The sequence below is a fragment of the Monodelphis domestica genome, chromosome 8 (genome assembly GCF_027887165.1).
Source record: "Monodelphis domestica isolate mMonDom1 chromosome 8, mMonDom1.pri, whole genome shotgun sequence".
Lineage (NCBI taxonomy): Eukaryota > Metazoa > Chordata > Mammalia > Didelphimorphia > Didelphidae > Monodelphis > Monodelphis domestica.
In genome coordinates this window covers 46,169,269-46,185,555 of record NC_077234.1, presented here as the reverse complement: position 1 = coordinate 46,185,555, position 16,287 = coordinate 46,169,269, and the positions used below count along the sequence as shown (strand labels likewise).

Below are 16,287 nucleotides of genomic sequence, written 5' to 3'. Positions count from 1 at the left end.
TATGGGCAAGGGAAATAGTTAGTGTGTACAGAGTGGCTTAGAATGCTCAGTCTTGCGCATGGCTAGGAAAGCCTCTGACCCTTGACCCCAGCTTCCCCCAGGTTAGGCGTGAAAACAGGTTTCTTTGTGCTCACCTGGCTAAGAGAAACCACACCTATACCTTGTCATTAACCAATGATAATCATTCCTATGTATTGTGTATATTTGCTTATCAAAGAGATTAAATACAGGGCACAGCAGGCTCCGCCTTTACTTCCTCACTTGGATCTCAGCTTTCACTGATGCCTGTCCTTGCTGGAGCTTGGCCAGAGGCCATCTTTGATTCCTTTCCTGATCTATCTCTCCCACCTGGGACCTGGCCTTCGGCCAGGCACTCTCTTTTCTCCATCATATCTCTGACCTGTGTGGTATTAAATTTGGATCACTGGATGGATATAAGCCTTCTGAGTAGTCCACTGATTGGAGTTTTTGCTGTGGCTCCTTGATAATTAATAAGGCCTGGATTTCTGACTCATTCCTGCCACCTCATATCTCTAATTTGGCTCCACCACCCCCCTCGCAGCATACAGAACTTCTATCCTTCCTCTATCTTCCTACTTTGAGGCTTCTCGCTGGATCGAGGAAGCTTCAAAAAAGAATTGGGAAATGCAGAAATCACTGAAATAGGGTCAGACCAGGACACAAAGCCTGGGTTAACAACACCTAACACAGAATTACAACAGGTCCCTGAATGAAAGCTAATGAAAGACCCAGAGACTACAGAAATCAATGACCGAGAGGCAGACTCAGATCCAGATAATACAGTACCAAATGGTACAATAATAGTTGAACAAAAAAGTGATGAAGAACAAGAACCTTATGAGTACATTAAACTTTATGATAAAGTTCATAAAGATTTAGATGAATGGGATACAAATTGGCAAAGTGAACTCCTGAATTCATAATAAACAACCTTTTCTGATTCTGATTCTGATTCAGCAATTGAAAACATAGGTAACTCATTATCAGTACAGGAAATACTGTATATTACAGGAGTCAGTAGTTTTGAAGAATTTTGTAAGAAATATGACTTAGGGGACAGTGACACTGAATTGGAAATAATATGATGGAGAACTTGGTACCAGGACTGGTTTGAGTTCTATAGGGTATCAAACAACATGAAACCTTATAAGAACCCAGACTGGTACTAGGCATAAGATCTGACACATGATCCACAAAGAAACCTTATTCAAATCAGAAAAACCCCTAAGCCCATAGTGACAATCCCTGGCTGAAAAGGAAAAAAAAAACTGAGACAAGTCTATGAACCCCAGTAAATGTAGATGAAAAACATCCAAGATGCTATTGGAGCATCATACCCAAACAAAAGTTATTACATGAAACCAAAACATAATAATGCCCAAGACAGATAGTATAAATTTGAGTTAGTCAGATCAGGGAGGATTAGCATAGCCTGTGAAACACAGGAGAAGCAGTTCCTTACAGAACCTGGGAGTTTATTTGGGTAGATTTAGAATCCCTTAGAATTATTAAACCTATATACACATTTCAATCTCAAGCCTATACTAAAATATTATTAACCTGTACAATCAAGCACATAGGACTAGAATAATCACCTTACCATCGCACATTATGAAAGTTACCTACTTTCATTACATACAAAAAAAAAATCTCACTTGCACACATGAGGATGGCACAAACATCCTATATAAAGTTTCACTCACATGCGTCAAATTATTCACTCTTACATGCACGCACATGTTAATCTTACACACACGCATGATCCTGTAGTTCCGGATACCTGAGATCATCTTTCAAGGTGAGTCAACAGGCAAGTATGTATCCTGTAAAGGAGAAGGCACCCCGGATCTGTGACAAACTTCAAGCAACACCAAAGGATGGAAGATACACAGACAAATGGAAAGAACTTTGAATCAAAGACATTATGGGAAATGAACTTCGGGAAAATGGGTCATGTAAGATTAATCGCCAATCATATTAACTTCACATATAGGGAAGTACATCCACATATACATTGGAATAAATATGCGTCCACCATGATATATCTAGAACACAAACAAATTTCACATTCACATTAGGGGCTGTGCTGTAAATAAGGACAGCCCATGAATTGTATATCTGTAAATAAATCTCTACTACCAGAGGATATATATGTATATATGTATTTAAATGACATGTGACATATGTAAATGTGTTCAAATAGTAGACTTGTGTGTATATATGTACATATACATATATATCATAATAATGATCTAATCCAGTAATATGAATGGATAGGAGAGTTAAAATACTAATCATTAATAGACACAGAGTAGTTTAGGGTAGAAAAGGGAATATTGTAACTAGAAAGGTAACATAGGAACAGGATAAATCAGATTTCATTAGATACAAGTTAATATATATATATATATATATATATATATATATATATCTATAAATGTTATGAATTGTTACATTGGAATTAGCATAATGTATAGGATAGTTCAATTTTACTTAAGATTTAAATTTTTTATTGATTGCAATAGGGATGACTTTTGTATTAAGAAATTGTTATATTATAAAAAATTTTGTTGGAACATAATCCTAACCCTCTTCCCCACAACTCAGTCTTAGCATAAGATAGGAACTTAGATTAGCAAATAGACAGATTAGGATAAGATTTATTATTTTGGGAGGGGGGAGGTTATATGGGAACAATAAGTAACATAGATAGATTAGAATAGACATAGAAGATAAGTAACTGGCGTGGGCCAAGGTGGCACCACACAAACAGGAAATGGAGGATTTGTGATAGAGGCTGGCACTAGAGAAAAAGTGCCAGACTGAAGAGTATATGAAATTGATCACCTCGATGGGGGAGGGGCCCCAGGAGTGAATTTCCTGAGGAGAGAAGAGTCTGGCTGGGAGAGTAGTGAGGGTCTCTCCATCTTGAGATGTCAAAGAGAGAAGGTGGATAAAGACTTTCTCCTGAGGGTTATCCACTTTTCCTGCTAGTGACTGGAAATCTTGTGAATTTACAAGGAACAAAGAACTGGAAAACTTACTCAGAGCTTTCCTGGTGTGAATTACTCAAAAATCCACACCTTCTTAGCTGTGGACTAAGAATGGGCGGTCCTTTAGAAACATCTACAGTGATTGGTAGATGTAAGGACTTAGGGGAGGTGACAGAGGAAATTTTGCTCTTAAAAATAAGAGCTCAGAAAAGAGCAAAAGATCTGGTTTCTGATTCTCATTCTGAAGGAGAGCTCCTTGAGGAGCTCCTCTGAGGAGCTCTGTCCCTCTGGGGTAGGAGCTCTGGAGGCTCTTGAGAGAAGCCCTTTGAAACAATCTCTGGCTGGAAGACTCTTTGAGGAAGGATGCTGGCCTGGTGTCATTAGAAATCCTTACTTAGACAGATCTTATGGTGAGTTATAAAAAACTGACTGATTTCTCTTTTAAGACTCAGGTCTAGGCCATGTTGGCTTGAGGCCCTTCATACTTATTCCTTTCTTACTCTCTCTCTCTTTCTTTGATTACTCATTGTATTGTTAATTAAAACCTCTATAAAACCCATTTTTTTTCCTTTAAACCTCTTATGGTGGAAAGATAAATAAGGATGGAACACAGTCTTCTTGAGGCTATACTGCTAAAAAAACCTGTTTTACAAAACTTATCCGTGGCTTTTCTATACAAACTGAAATGTCACTGTCCAACAAAATTAAAATTAGGATGTTATTTTCTAAACCCACATATATACATGATCACAATTTTGAAATAAAATACCAATAAATAACTCTAATAGAGAGATTCAAGCATTACTTCCTTTTGGCTAGCAGAAAGGGAAAGAAGATTTATCAGGTCTTCTTATCTATCTCTGTTTACCTCAAAACAGAAAATAGTTAATAAGTTGTTCTACAAGTTGAAAAAAACCTTAGTTTTAAAAGTGTAAGACATTTAAAAATCCCAAAAATAGGGGTGTCTCACCAGTTGTCTTTCTGTTCAGAATCAACCCTCCTCCTCCCTGCAGTAGAGGAAGAATGTGATCTGTGAACTGATAGCTTCCCAAGTTTCCTTTTCCCCATCTCTGCCTGGATTTCTCCACGGGCCCTTACCTTAAAATCCAAGTAAAGAGTAGAGTTTGGATAACTGAGAGCCTAGTGAGGGGATAAAGGTAAATGTAAGGATATTCTGTCCATAAAATGTGTCCAATTGCCACCTGGTGTTAGAATTTAGGGTATCAAAAAGCCAATTTCCTCATTTTTTCTTTGATGTTGCTCAGCTAAGCAACATGAGAAAAACAAAAACAAACAAAATAAATCTAACTGAATTTTCTCTCGGGCTGATTAGACTTGATCTCTTCCCAACAGGAGAGGCCTGAAAGCATGCTTCCCCCTTTGTCTTAATTGGGTTGCCTAGTCCCTATCTGGCTTGACCTCAGGCTGAAAAAATAATTTTCAATTGTAAATAGAAGATGGCATTACAATTTTAGGGTGCCATGAATAGGCCATGCCTCTTGCTTACCAAGGATGTAATGTGGCCATTCAACATTACAAAAAGAAATTAGTTGCTTTCTCTTCAAGCTGTTTTGAGCCAATTTTTCCCCATTTTTAAGTATACATCCCAAAGGGGAATCTCAGGGTACGCTAGTGTCTCAGTCCCCTTTAGATGCAGAAGGGCCAGTTCCACACTGGAGGGTCAACAACTGTGTATCTACAGAGGTTGCCTGACCAAGAGCACTCAGTTTAACACTGAGACGAGACTTCCCACACACCAGAATGTCTTCCAGTATCAGAAGGGGAAGCCCATATGAAAGAGAGATCACGAAAGAGCTCCCATAAAGATATCACCCAAAAGATGGGGGTTTCAGGAGTCAAAGAAAAGGCTCCTTCCTACCTGAGAAGCTGTGTCCTCGTGGACAATCTGGGGAACAGGAATAGCTTTCAGGAGAGCCAAAAACATTGGGCGCCAAGATGTTATGGGGTGCAGGTGTGTACCCCTGGGGTTCGGGAAGGATACCTTTTGCAAGAATGCAAGACTACAAAACATAGCTTAAAAACAAAAAGAGAAATTTATTAATTTAGGAGGTAATGTTGAGAATGGCCAGGAGGATAGCAAGATGGAACAGCAAGATGAGGAGCAGCTTCTTGGGAGGACAGCACAAATAGAAAGGCTGTTCCCCTGTGAGGACATATTGATAAAATCTATCTGTATGCATTCAAATGGAGTATATGCTAAGGGACGACCTCCTAAGCCTTTAGTCTTATAAACTCCCTGATTGAATTGCATACAAATTTTACATTTTTGACAAATTCTTATGGCATAACAATGTTTGTGTTTGCTTTTTCTTGTGCATTTACTATTGGTTGGAATTATTCTGCATAAGGATTTTGACTTTTCTATTATATCATTGGTATTTTCTTTTGTAATATCATCCCTGATTTCCATGTCATTGTCTCCAGGAGGTCTGCTAATTTAAATGTTCTCCATTATTGCATTTTCATCCTCATTGGACCCTTCTATTGTTTGCTCATGTGCTTCAATTAATTCATTTACAGTTTGTGTATTACAGACTGTTGCCAGTTCTGTTTCTTCCTCTTTCTTTGTAGATTGTTCCACTGTTCCAAAAATTTTCTCTTTAATCTCTGTTACATCATTATCTAATTGGATTTCTTCTTCTATCTGTTCTTTAGTTTTATTTTGTGCTTTTGGCACCCCACATTCTATCTGCATGGATTCTCCTTCCTTTTCATTTTTCCTTTTTCCTTTCCCATTTTTCCCTTTTGATGTTACCCCATGCACCTGGCTTCATAACTGACTTTGTTTTGCAGCACCTGAGACTACTTGCAAATAACGTGGTTTCGCTCCTTGTTTGATGTACCTCTCCATGGTTTCTAAATTTGGTGCTTGCAATGATTTTTTGCAATTACAATCACAACATTTTGCATTTGTTTGTGTATTATTGCTGCTATACTTTACATTGCTTTTCCAAGACCTTGATTTGTTATTAGCCTGGAATAATTGTGCCTTTAAATAACAGTCTCAAACCATGTGACCCATTTTTCCACAGAAGAAACATCTGGATAAATTTCTCCTTTGATTGCTTGGTGTGTAATTTCTTGTGGGTTTATATGATTACAGAGTGGCTAGATTTTTTTATTTCTTCAATTTCTTTATATTTACTTGTGCTATTTGCCTCCTTGAGCTTGGCTTTAAGCTCTTTTATTATTTCATCCTTTTCCTCTAGCATTTCTTTATGACCTGAAAATATGTAAGTTGCAGTTTTTCTTAAATCTTCCAGATTTAAGTGTTTCCACTTAAATCTTCCAGTGTTTCCCAATCTGGGCACTGAAGTTTAAAATATGATCTAATCAGTGTGTTACTGCCTTTCACAAATTGTCTCTTTATGTGTTGGAGATTTTGTTCAGTTAAATTTTCAAATCCAAGCACATCCTCTGCTACTTCAATCCCTCTATCGAGGAACTTTGATGGATGTTCCCCACTTTCCTGTAACAATCTCTCAAATTTTCCCCAAGTATCTGGTCTTTTTGAAAAACTTTTCATTGCCTCTAATAAGTCTTCTCTGGCCTTTCTTAGGTAACATAGATTTTCATTATTAGATAACTCTAAGTCTGTTCCTTCCTCTGGCCATGATGTTAAATTTGATTTTTTCTAGTTTCATCAATGAATTGTTGTTTTTCCCTTTTTGAAAATAATTCTGAGAGAAGAATTTCAGTGTCCTGGAAATCTGGATCATAAAACCTAATTGCTTTTTTAAATTCTTTTAAACATCTCCTTGGTTCTGAAAACCAGGAAGGCATCCATTTTTTCAGACTTTCAAGGTCAGCTGTTGTAAATGGTTTATGTGTTTTAATATAAATTATGCCGCTATCTGGTTGTAGGCTTGTTTGATGTCTTAGTGATAATATTGGTATTCCACCTTCAGCCCCATCTGTATTTTCTTGCTGAACTACATTGTTATTTTTAGGTATGTCTTGTTGTGTGTTAATACCTTTGCCACATCTCCTCCTTCATGGTTAAAATCGTCACAGCCATTTCATAATCTTTTGCTTTTTTTCCAAAAATTAGATGCACACCTAATTTTAGGGCATGGTATAATTTGGTTAAGAAGAATAATGCTCCAGCATATGTGGGAATGAATGAAATCAAGCGATACATACTTATATTCAGCCATTGCAAAGTTTCATAAATGCTAAGCAGAAAATAAATATAATCCAGAATCGTGACAAAAAATAAGTCATAAAACATATATAAAAGAAATATGCAATCCAGGCTAGATAACCCATGGCAAGTAATAGTTTCTTTGCCGTCTTGTATCTTGAAAAGCTTTTTGTAACAGAAAAAATATTTTTAAGTCTGGCCCTTTAAGAGTCGCCTCCTCCCTTCAGGAGGAGTGGTTTCTTTTGGGCGTGGTATCACTAGGCAGATTAGTTGCACTCAGCACTGCTCTCAAAATGGTTACTTTTCACAGTCACACAGGCTTTTGAAATGTATGCAGGTCTGACTTCTCTGACAACTCCAACTGACTGCTTTTTCCCAAATTCTTGACAAAATAGGTTGGAAAACCTAGATGGCTCTGCCAAAAACTGTAATATTTATTGGGAAAGGAAATAAGATTGGGAAAAATGGGGGATAATGAGGGGAGGTTTGTATGGGGTAAGGGGGACTTAAGGGGAGAGAGGGAACACTGCTTGGCGAAGCAGGGGAGGGAGATGCCCCCTGCTGAGAGGAAACCGCAGGGGTCCAAAGAGGTCTATTTGTCTTTGAATGACTGAAACTGAAGTTCAGCTCCCTCTATGACCAGAAAAGATAGTCCACTTATCTGACTGCGAATTCAAAATATAACGTTTAATAACTAGTTGGGATTGGAGTTTTTCTCAGCTTCAGACCTGAGGCCAGACCCCAGAGGCTGGCAGTGAGTTTGTTTACTCTCGTTGTTCTAATTCAGAATCTTAGCAGTACACAGAAAGCAAACAAGAACACATCTGACCTTCAGAAGCGACTGGGCCTGAATCTTCCAGCTGAACCAAGAAGAGCATGCCACTCCAGACTGGGCTGAACAAGCTCCTCTCTCCTCCAACACCAGGACGCAAGTCCCACACGGCAGCAAGGAAGTGCTAGACACAAGACCCCACTGCCACTCCCGGCAGGAAGGAAGTGCTAGTCACAACACCCAACTGCCACTCCCTGTTGGCCCCTTCCCCCACAAACTGTCAGTCTAATTTCCTTTCCACATGATGTAAGTAGAGTTCTCACATTTTAGATGGGTAATGGTCCCTAATAGGGAGTTGTCCCAATGGAGAATTCCCCAATGGGGAATTTTTTTAACATTCACAAATCTGAGAAATTTCAAGATTCACAATGATTAAAAATTTTTTAAAAAAAGGAAAAGGAAGCCTATGTTAAAAAAATATCCATACTAGTTCTTTTGTGGTGGCAAATAACTGGAAATTGAAGGGATGCTGATCAGTTGGGGAAAAGCTGAACAAGTTGTGATTTTTTTTATCTAAAACCCTTACCTTCTTAGTATCAATTCTAAGATAGGAAAGTGAAAAGGGCAGAGACATTCAGGGTTAAGTGACTTGCCAAGGGCCACACAGCTAAGATATTTCAGAGGTCAGATGTGAAACTAGATCCTCCTGACTTCAGACCCAGCTCTCAATCTACTGTGCTACCTAGATGTCCTTATGCTATATGATTGTGATAGAATAGTATTGTGCTATGAATAATGATGAGCAGGATGTTTTTAGAAAAAAATGGAAATCAAAGTGAAGGGAGCAGAACAAGAAAAACATACACAGTAATAGTAGTATTATAAGGATGATAAGCTATGAATGGCTTAGCTATCCTTAGCAATACAACACAATGCCCTCTTTTGGGAAATTACAAAAGAAGGGGTTTGCTATCTTCCTGACATGCTTCTGCATCTGTTGAAGCCAAGAGTAGATCATCTAGGTATTTGATTCATTTGCTGTTTTTAAATTTTATATTATCTGTATCTTGGCTCAAAATTTGTGCGACTCCAGGAGAATTTACAGCCCTGCCAGGCGAAAGCAAAGATCTGCCTGGAATTCTCATGTATGGGTATGGAAAAAAAAGGCTGAGCACAAGTCTACTACTGTAAAAGTATGTAGCTGTGCTAGAAATAGAAGAAATATTAGTATTGATGTTGGAAACTATGGAGTGTCCCTTTACAATGTGATTGTTCACAGCCTTCGAATCTATAGAGGTGTTTGCCATTGGGCCCTCTTTTTGGTTTTTTAATGGGCAGGATGGGTGTGTTGTATTTAGACTTACAAGGGATTATTATTCCCTGTGCAATTAATGAGTTCATTACTGGGGTTAATTCCCTCAATTGTCTCTTTTGAGAGGGGATACTGAGGAATGGAAGGAGGTGGGCTAGATTTAGTTTTTATCTGCACAGGAACAGCCGACATAAATAAGCCTACATCAGAAGAAGATGTGGCCCAAAGAGACTCCGGTATATCTTCAGGTATTGGAACCGCGGGATGCTCTTTTTTTCTCCTGGCTCTGTGAGAGAATTACAGGGAGTACATTTAAAGATTACTCCGGTACTTCCAATGAAAAGGAACCATCTGGGGAGCAAGGTATTGTGGCTCTGAGTTTGCATAGAAGGTCCCTCCCCAGCAAATTTAGAGGGGAGTCAGGCATCAAAAGGAAGGAGTGTTGTACCTCTAGGGGTCCTACAGACACCATTCTAGGGGGAAGTCTTTTAACTCTGTGGGGTATTCCTGATACTCCCATTACATTCTCTGAGCCAACAGAATAACATTGTAAATCAGGTGTTCTTTTTAATACAGACCAGGAAGCTCCAGTGTCTAATAGACAATCATAATAGATGTTACCCACTTTTAAAGTAACATGGGATTCATTAGTATGGGGGTGGGGGGGTAGTGGATTGGGACAACGTGTAGTAGGACATCAGGGTCCAGAAAATCAAAGGTTGTATCCTCTTATTCCTGTGCCGCAGCCCCCCCAGACACCTTCATTCTGTTTGGGAAGTTCCTTGGGCACCACTATGAAAGACACCTCCCTGAAGGGCACCCCCCTGAGGGGCATTAGAACATCGAGTACTTTTTGGACGAGCACCATTTTTTATATATTGTTGTAGAGTCATTTGATTTGAATTATCATTTTCCCAATATCTATTCCTATAGTCATCATTCCTAAAGTTGTGGTTTGCATTGTCATAATTATATTTATTTCTATAATTATCACTTTTATAGTTGTTATTAAATGGCGTATTCCTTCCTATAATCTTGAGAAAAGATCTACACTCTACCATATTGTAGCCCTTCTTCCTACAGAAGTGACAGGTAATGGATTGATAATTAGATTTCTGGAGAGGGGAAAGTGTCATTGGTTCATTATCATGCCCACTTTCTAGTTTAGCTATCTTATCTTTTAAACAACTCATTTCTTTCTTCATTTCCTCCATGGCAAAATTATTTTCTTCCTCCTTTTCTTTGTTTCCCTTTAAAACATATATAGCTGTTTTTCACAATTCTTCAAGGTCCATCTCTGACCATCTTGGACAATGTGTTCTAAAATAATCCTCAATCACTTTGCAAGAGTTATTGACAAAGATCCTTCTAATTTGTCTTAAGCTATTACCTTTAGTTAGGTCAAAATCCAGGTATCTGTCCCCAAACTCGATTATTCTATCCATGAATCTGGAGGGTGTTTCTTCCTCATTTTGCTTAATTTTTTCAAGTTCCATCCACTTATCTGTACTGTCTGCACATTCCATCATTGCTGTAAGAATGGCCTCTCTACAACTGTATAGTTGTAGATAATTCTCAGGGTTGTTATAGTCCCATTCAGGATTCTGAGATGGCCAATGTGCTGCATTATGCACCCTGGTTTTGTTGACATGAGCAATTATTTTATTTTTCTCATGTTCAGTTAAAAAAGCCTGTAGCAAGTTCTCAAATTCCTTGAAAGACATAAAAAATATGTCTCCCATCTTTTTTCTTACTAGAAAGGGATCTTGTTCATATGTGGGGATATTTCATGTAAATTCATTTATTTCTTGGGGAGTAAGGGTATCCTGTGTCTTAATGTCACCACATCCCCATTCTGTTTTATTTCAGGTACTTCTCTTAGAGGAAACAGGCCTCTAGTTTAATTTTGTACCTGTGGGTCAGTTTGACTAGGACAAGTTTCTCTAGGAGGACAAGATCTCCTTTGGGCTGGAAACTGGGATTGCAGGGGAAGGGTTTGAGGGATTAAATTCAGTCAAAATTTGCACTACAAGAGAGAAGCAGTCTGTTAACTGAGCTATAGGGAAGGTGTTTTCCATCTCTATTTCAGGGAAGGAAATTTCCTCATTCAAAGGTTCTGAAACAGGTCTGTTTCTGGTACGGTGGATGTTTGCCAAGTGATCCTTTGAGAAACATTTTAAGTTTTCAAATTGGACGTGTATGTTCTCTTCGATCTTTTTTATGTCCTCAATTTTTTGAGTGCTTTTCTGAATTTCAGCTTCAATTAATTTTTTTATGTTAGCATCTCTAAACACAGTGCTGAGAAGTACAAAAATGACATTACCTATTAATATAAAAAATTAGAGGTATGCTGCATTCCTCTATGTTCCTAATTCTTCAACCTCCATATAAATGTCAAAGAATGTAGTATTCACTTTTTCTAACAGTCTTCACAAAACATGTGGGGAGCAGGAAAAAGCCAAAACTTTCTACAGGTTTTTTTTTACTCCTAATCTAGGCAGTTGTTCCCTAAGGGAAAGGAGATTTAGAAACAGCTCTCCCAGCCAGGAACTTAGGGCCCTGTTGCTAAGATTTAAAAGAGCTGTGTTCTATCTAATTTAAGGAGAGAGGGAGAAAAGAAAAAAATCCAAATTTACTTTCCTGTATAGCTGATCAAAATAAGCTATTAAAAAATAGTCACAGTAGAAAAAAGTTTAGGAAAGTTAAGAAGATTGAAGGTGCTTCATCACACCAACGTGGTCAGCCAAACTGTGATATTGAAATTACTTTAAAAGACTGAAATATATTAATTTAAGGTCACCAAGGAATTCACTTATGTAATTCCTAAATGAAACACTCAAGTCAGCTGCCAAAATGTTATGGTGTTTTAATTACAACAGGAGGAAGAAAATATTAGAGGGAGAGAGAGAGAGAGAAGAAGGAAAAGGGAGAGAAGGAAAGAAGTTTAACTCAGAAGCACACTGGCTCAGGCTAAGCCAAAGCAGGCATTAAGGACTTTATAGCCAAGGCAGGAAAAGGGATCAGTCCTTATCACTAACGTGACCAATCTGAAGGAAAGCAGTCTGCGGGGCTCCTCCAACGTCAAGCTCCAGGATCAAACTGCACTCTAGTCCTCCTCACAGACAGTCCCAAGAATTCCAGAGGCTGTTCTCTACCTCACTTCCTCCATCTCACATGTGCCAATGGTGGCTCAAACTTCACTTAGGACCACCCAGAAGTCTGTCCTTTTTTGCACATGTCTGTTGAAGGCCATATGCTCAAATAATTAAATCTTGAGTTTGTTGCAGCCCTTCCTAATCTTGTTACACTGAGTAGGATGAAGTATGTAGTTTCTAATACCTGATTCTGTTATCCCAAGTATCTCTATTGTTATTGATCAGGAAATAGCTAAATCAGATCTTCTAAAGAATGGTCTGAATAGGGGTGGAGTAGTTTTGAAATTCACAGTGGGAATGACTCAAGGGTAACAATTGGGTGGACATAACTGATGATAAGATGAGAGGAAGACAGTGGAGAATTGAATTAATTCATTTAAAGGTCAAGATGAGGAGAAGAAAAGAGAGTGGGTAGTGTAGAGAAGAGGGCCTGAGAGACAATAGGGGGGTCAGAGGATTAGAGGTCACAGTGAAGATGGATGGTAATGTTTTGTGAGGGAAAGAAAAAGTGATTTAGGTCAGGGATATGAGACACACCACAACAAAACAAAATCCTAAGGTGATGTTAAGAGAGTCATCTCATCCAAGAATTAGTAAATGATAGTGCCACACCTTCAATTGTGGATACATGGAGAAAGGTCATAGATAAGCTACAGAGTCCTAAAAAGGGCAAGTAAAATGGTGAAGAGCCATGAATCACATGAAAAGTGGTTGAGAGAACTAAAGAGCAATGGAGAGAAGAGAAAAGTTGGAATAGTGTTGAGGAGAGTGACATTATGGCTCTCTTCTGGTACCTAAAGGACCCTTATGAAAAATAAGGTTAAATTTGATCTAGTTGGTCTTAGAGGCAAGAAACATGAGCACTCGATGGAAGTTACAATGAAGACAATCAAAGTCAATTTAGGATTTTCATGGAAAATGTCCTAACAATTGGAGTTGTTAATAAGAAATGCTTTAGGACACAGTCAACATGAGATTTTAAGCATTTTGTGAATTGGATTGAAGGGCTGCTGATGTCTCTCCAACTTTGAACTTCTATTATTCTATGAGATTGCTATCTAATGAAATCAAGAGAAAAGAAAGAAGAGTCAGATTAAAATGTCACATGGTTTCTGAGAGCCAGAATGTGGAGACCCTTTACATAAACAGCAAAATGGTGTAAGCCCAAGATGGAAATAGAAAGGGAGAAGTTGGGTTCCAAATACAGAAGAGTATTTCTCTCTCAGATTTCTGAGGGAGGTAGAAAGGATGGATAGCCAGTTGCGTTATGATAAATGATATCTAGCATAGATGAGTAAGGAAGAGACATGAGAGAATAAAAAAAAATACCTGCCTAAAGGTAGATTCCCCTGGTCATGACTGACAGCTGGAAAAATAAATTTCAAAAGACTCTGGAAGGTTGCTAAGGGAATTTTCCAAGAATATGATTTCATATGAAAGTAGGAAACAGTTCTAGATTCAAGTATAGTTGGTTCTGGATGTGTAGATGATTTTTAAAGTCAAGCTCAAGGGGAAGCTGGGTAGCTCAGTGGATTGAGAACCAGGCCTAGGAGGTCCTAGGTTCAAATCTGGCCTCAGACACTTGCCAGCTGTGTGACCCTAGGCAAGTCACAAAACTCATTGCCTAGCCCTTAACCACTCTTCTGCTTTGGAACCAATACACAGTATTGATTCCAAGACGGAAGGCAAAGGTTTAAATATATATATATATATATATATATATAGTCAAGCTTAAAATCTAAGAAGTCACAGTTTATGAAAAAAAAATTCACTTTTTATTGTATTTCTCCTTTTCTTCCTGTTTCTGTGTAATGGTTTGTACTAAATTCATAAGGAAATAGAGAGATAGAAGGTAGTATACTCTCAGGAAGTAAAGGGAAGGGCAGTGATAGAAATATTATTTTTGTATGGTATTTTGAGGTTTATAAAACATTTTCTTCAGAATAACCACCAGGTAGACCTTGCTCCCCACTGACACTCACAGATTCTCCCTTAAACTCTTTCACTCAGTCACCCTTTTTGAGATGAATCTCAATCAAAAATGTTCATGGTTGCCATAGCATGCTGACCTTCATATCATTCTCCTACCTTTCTCAAAAAGAACCACCATATTCTTCTCCTCCCCAGTCCTGCCTCATCTCATAGTAGGAGAGTTTGGCATTCATGGAGATGGTCCTTCAAATTCTCTAACCTCTTAGAGTTCCATGATATTGTTATAACTAACAAATAGCTGTTATGGCAATAAATATTTATAGCCAAGCTGTTATAGATAAGCATTACTTGTGGAGATTGACAAAAGCTACGTAGATCAATTGTGTACACCACTGAAACAATTTATTCTATGAGGACAGGTAGGGAAAGGAAACAAGAGGTAGGAAGTAGGACAGTGAGTCTCTAAATCCTTATCCTATGTCTAAATTCTTAATCCTATACTAAGATCTCTAAGAAACCTAATGTAAGTCTTCTTGCCTGAATAATCAGGGTTAAACCAAAGCTACTATCTGTAACTGTTAAAATTATAGTTGAGACTGAAAAAAATCTAAATTTAAATGGTCGCCTAGGGAAATCCCAAATAATAAAATACCCAAGTCAGCTGCCAAATTTTTATGGTGATTTAATTACAACAGGAGGAAGAAAATATTAGATGGAGAGAGAGAGAAAGGGAGAGAGGGAGAGTAGGAAAGAGAGAAAGAAGGAAAGGAGTTTAACTCAGAACCACTCTGGCTCAGGCTGAGCCACCACTTGGCTTTGGAGAGGCCTTGGAGAGCCAAGGCAGGGAAAGGGGTCAGTACTTATCACTCACTTGACCAATCTAAAGGAAAGCAGTCGGCAGGGCTCCTCACACCTCAAGCTCCAGGATCGAACTACTCTAGCCCTCCTCACAGGAAGTCCTGAGAATTCCAGAGGCTGTTCTCTACCTCACTTCCTGCATCTCACATGTGCCAATGGAGGCTCAAGCTTGACGTAGGACCACCCAGAGGTCTGTCCCTTTTTTTCACATGTCTGTTGAAGAACATTTTCTCAAATAATTAAATCTTGATTTTGCTGCAGCCCTTCCTAAACTTGTTACACTGAGTAGGATGGAAAATGTGGGTTTCCAAGACCTGATTCTATTATTCCAAGTATCTCTATAGTTATTGATCAGGAAATAGCTAAATAAGATTTTCCAAAGAATGGTCTGATTAGGGTGGAGTAATTTTGAAATTCAAATCTCTCTTACTAATATTAATTTCACTATCTTAACTAATTGCTGAACCTTAAATTGATAGTGAACTCCTTAAAGTAACATATGAAATGAAACTGTTAGAAGTAAAACACACACACACACACACACACACACACACACACACACACACACACACACACACACAAAGAATTCTACAGCTGCTCTCAAAGTGCTGTTGAGAAAAGGCCTCAGAGTTTGACCTTTCTCCCTCAAAGTACCAAGAGGAAAAACCCCTCAGTAACTAGACTCTTTCTCTATAGATTTTTATATTTCAAACTCTCAAAGTAACTGTCCAATCTTTTTGACTAAGAAAACACTCAGATCCCTGCTTGGTAGGAAGACAGGGAAAATTCGAGTCCAGTCTCATAACTGCCTGTCCTTATAACCACTGCTCTTAAAGAGACAGAGTGGGATTAAATAAAAACTCTTCATAACAATATTTTTTTCCACCTGGGCCCCATATTAGATCTTTCCATTTGCTATATGTGTTCAACTTCTCTATTTATTAGAAACTTGGGCATTCCCTCTAGGATCAGAATCCATTAGCTATCTTTTTGTCTCTCCCTACACTTCACCTTTCCTACAGCTTCCTCACTCTCTTTGGCATCTCCAATCCTCAGTACTTTCTCAGACCATTACCCTA

At 38.3% G+C, this 16,287-nt stretch overlaps 1 protein-coding gene across 2 annotated transcripts in view; it reads left to right on the top strand.

Moving 5' to 3' along the window:
• The window catches only part of LOC100016358 (arylacetamide deacetylase-like), a 109,931-nt gene that overhangs the window by 53,738 nt on the left and 39,906 nt on the right, over positions 1–16,287 (top strand). Inside the window, exon 1 of one of the 2 annotated variants that reach the window (XM_056808459.1) lies at positions 8,024–8,257. The exons of the other annotated variant lie outside the window; for it this stretch is intronic. The gene's annotated coding sequence lies outside the window, so the exon portion shown is untranslated. Of the gene's footprint in view, positions 1–8,023; positions 8,258–16,287 lie in introns of those variants that run through there. 2 annotated transcript variants of the gene reach the window in all.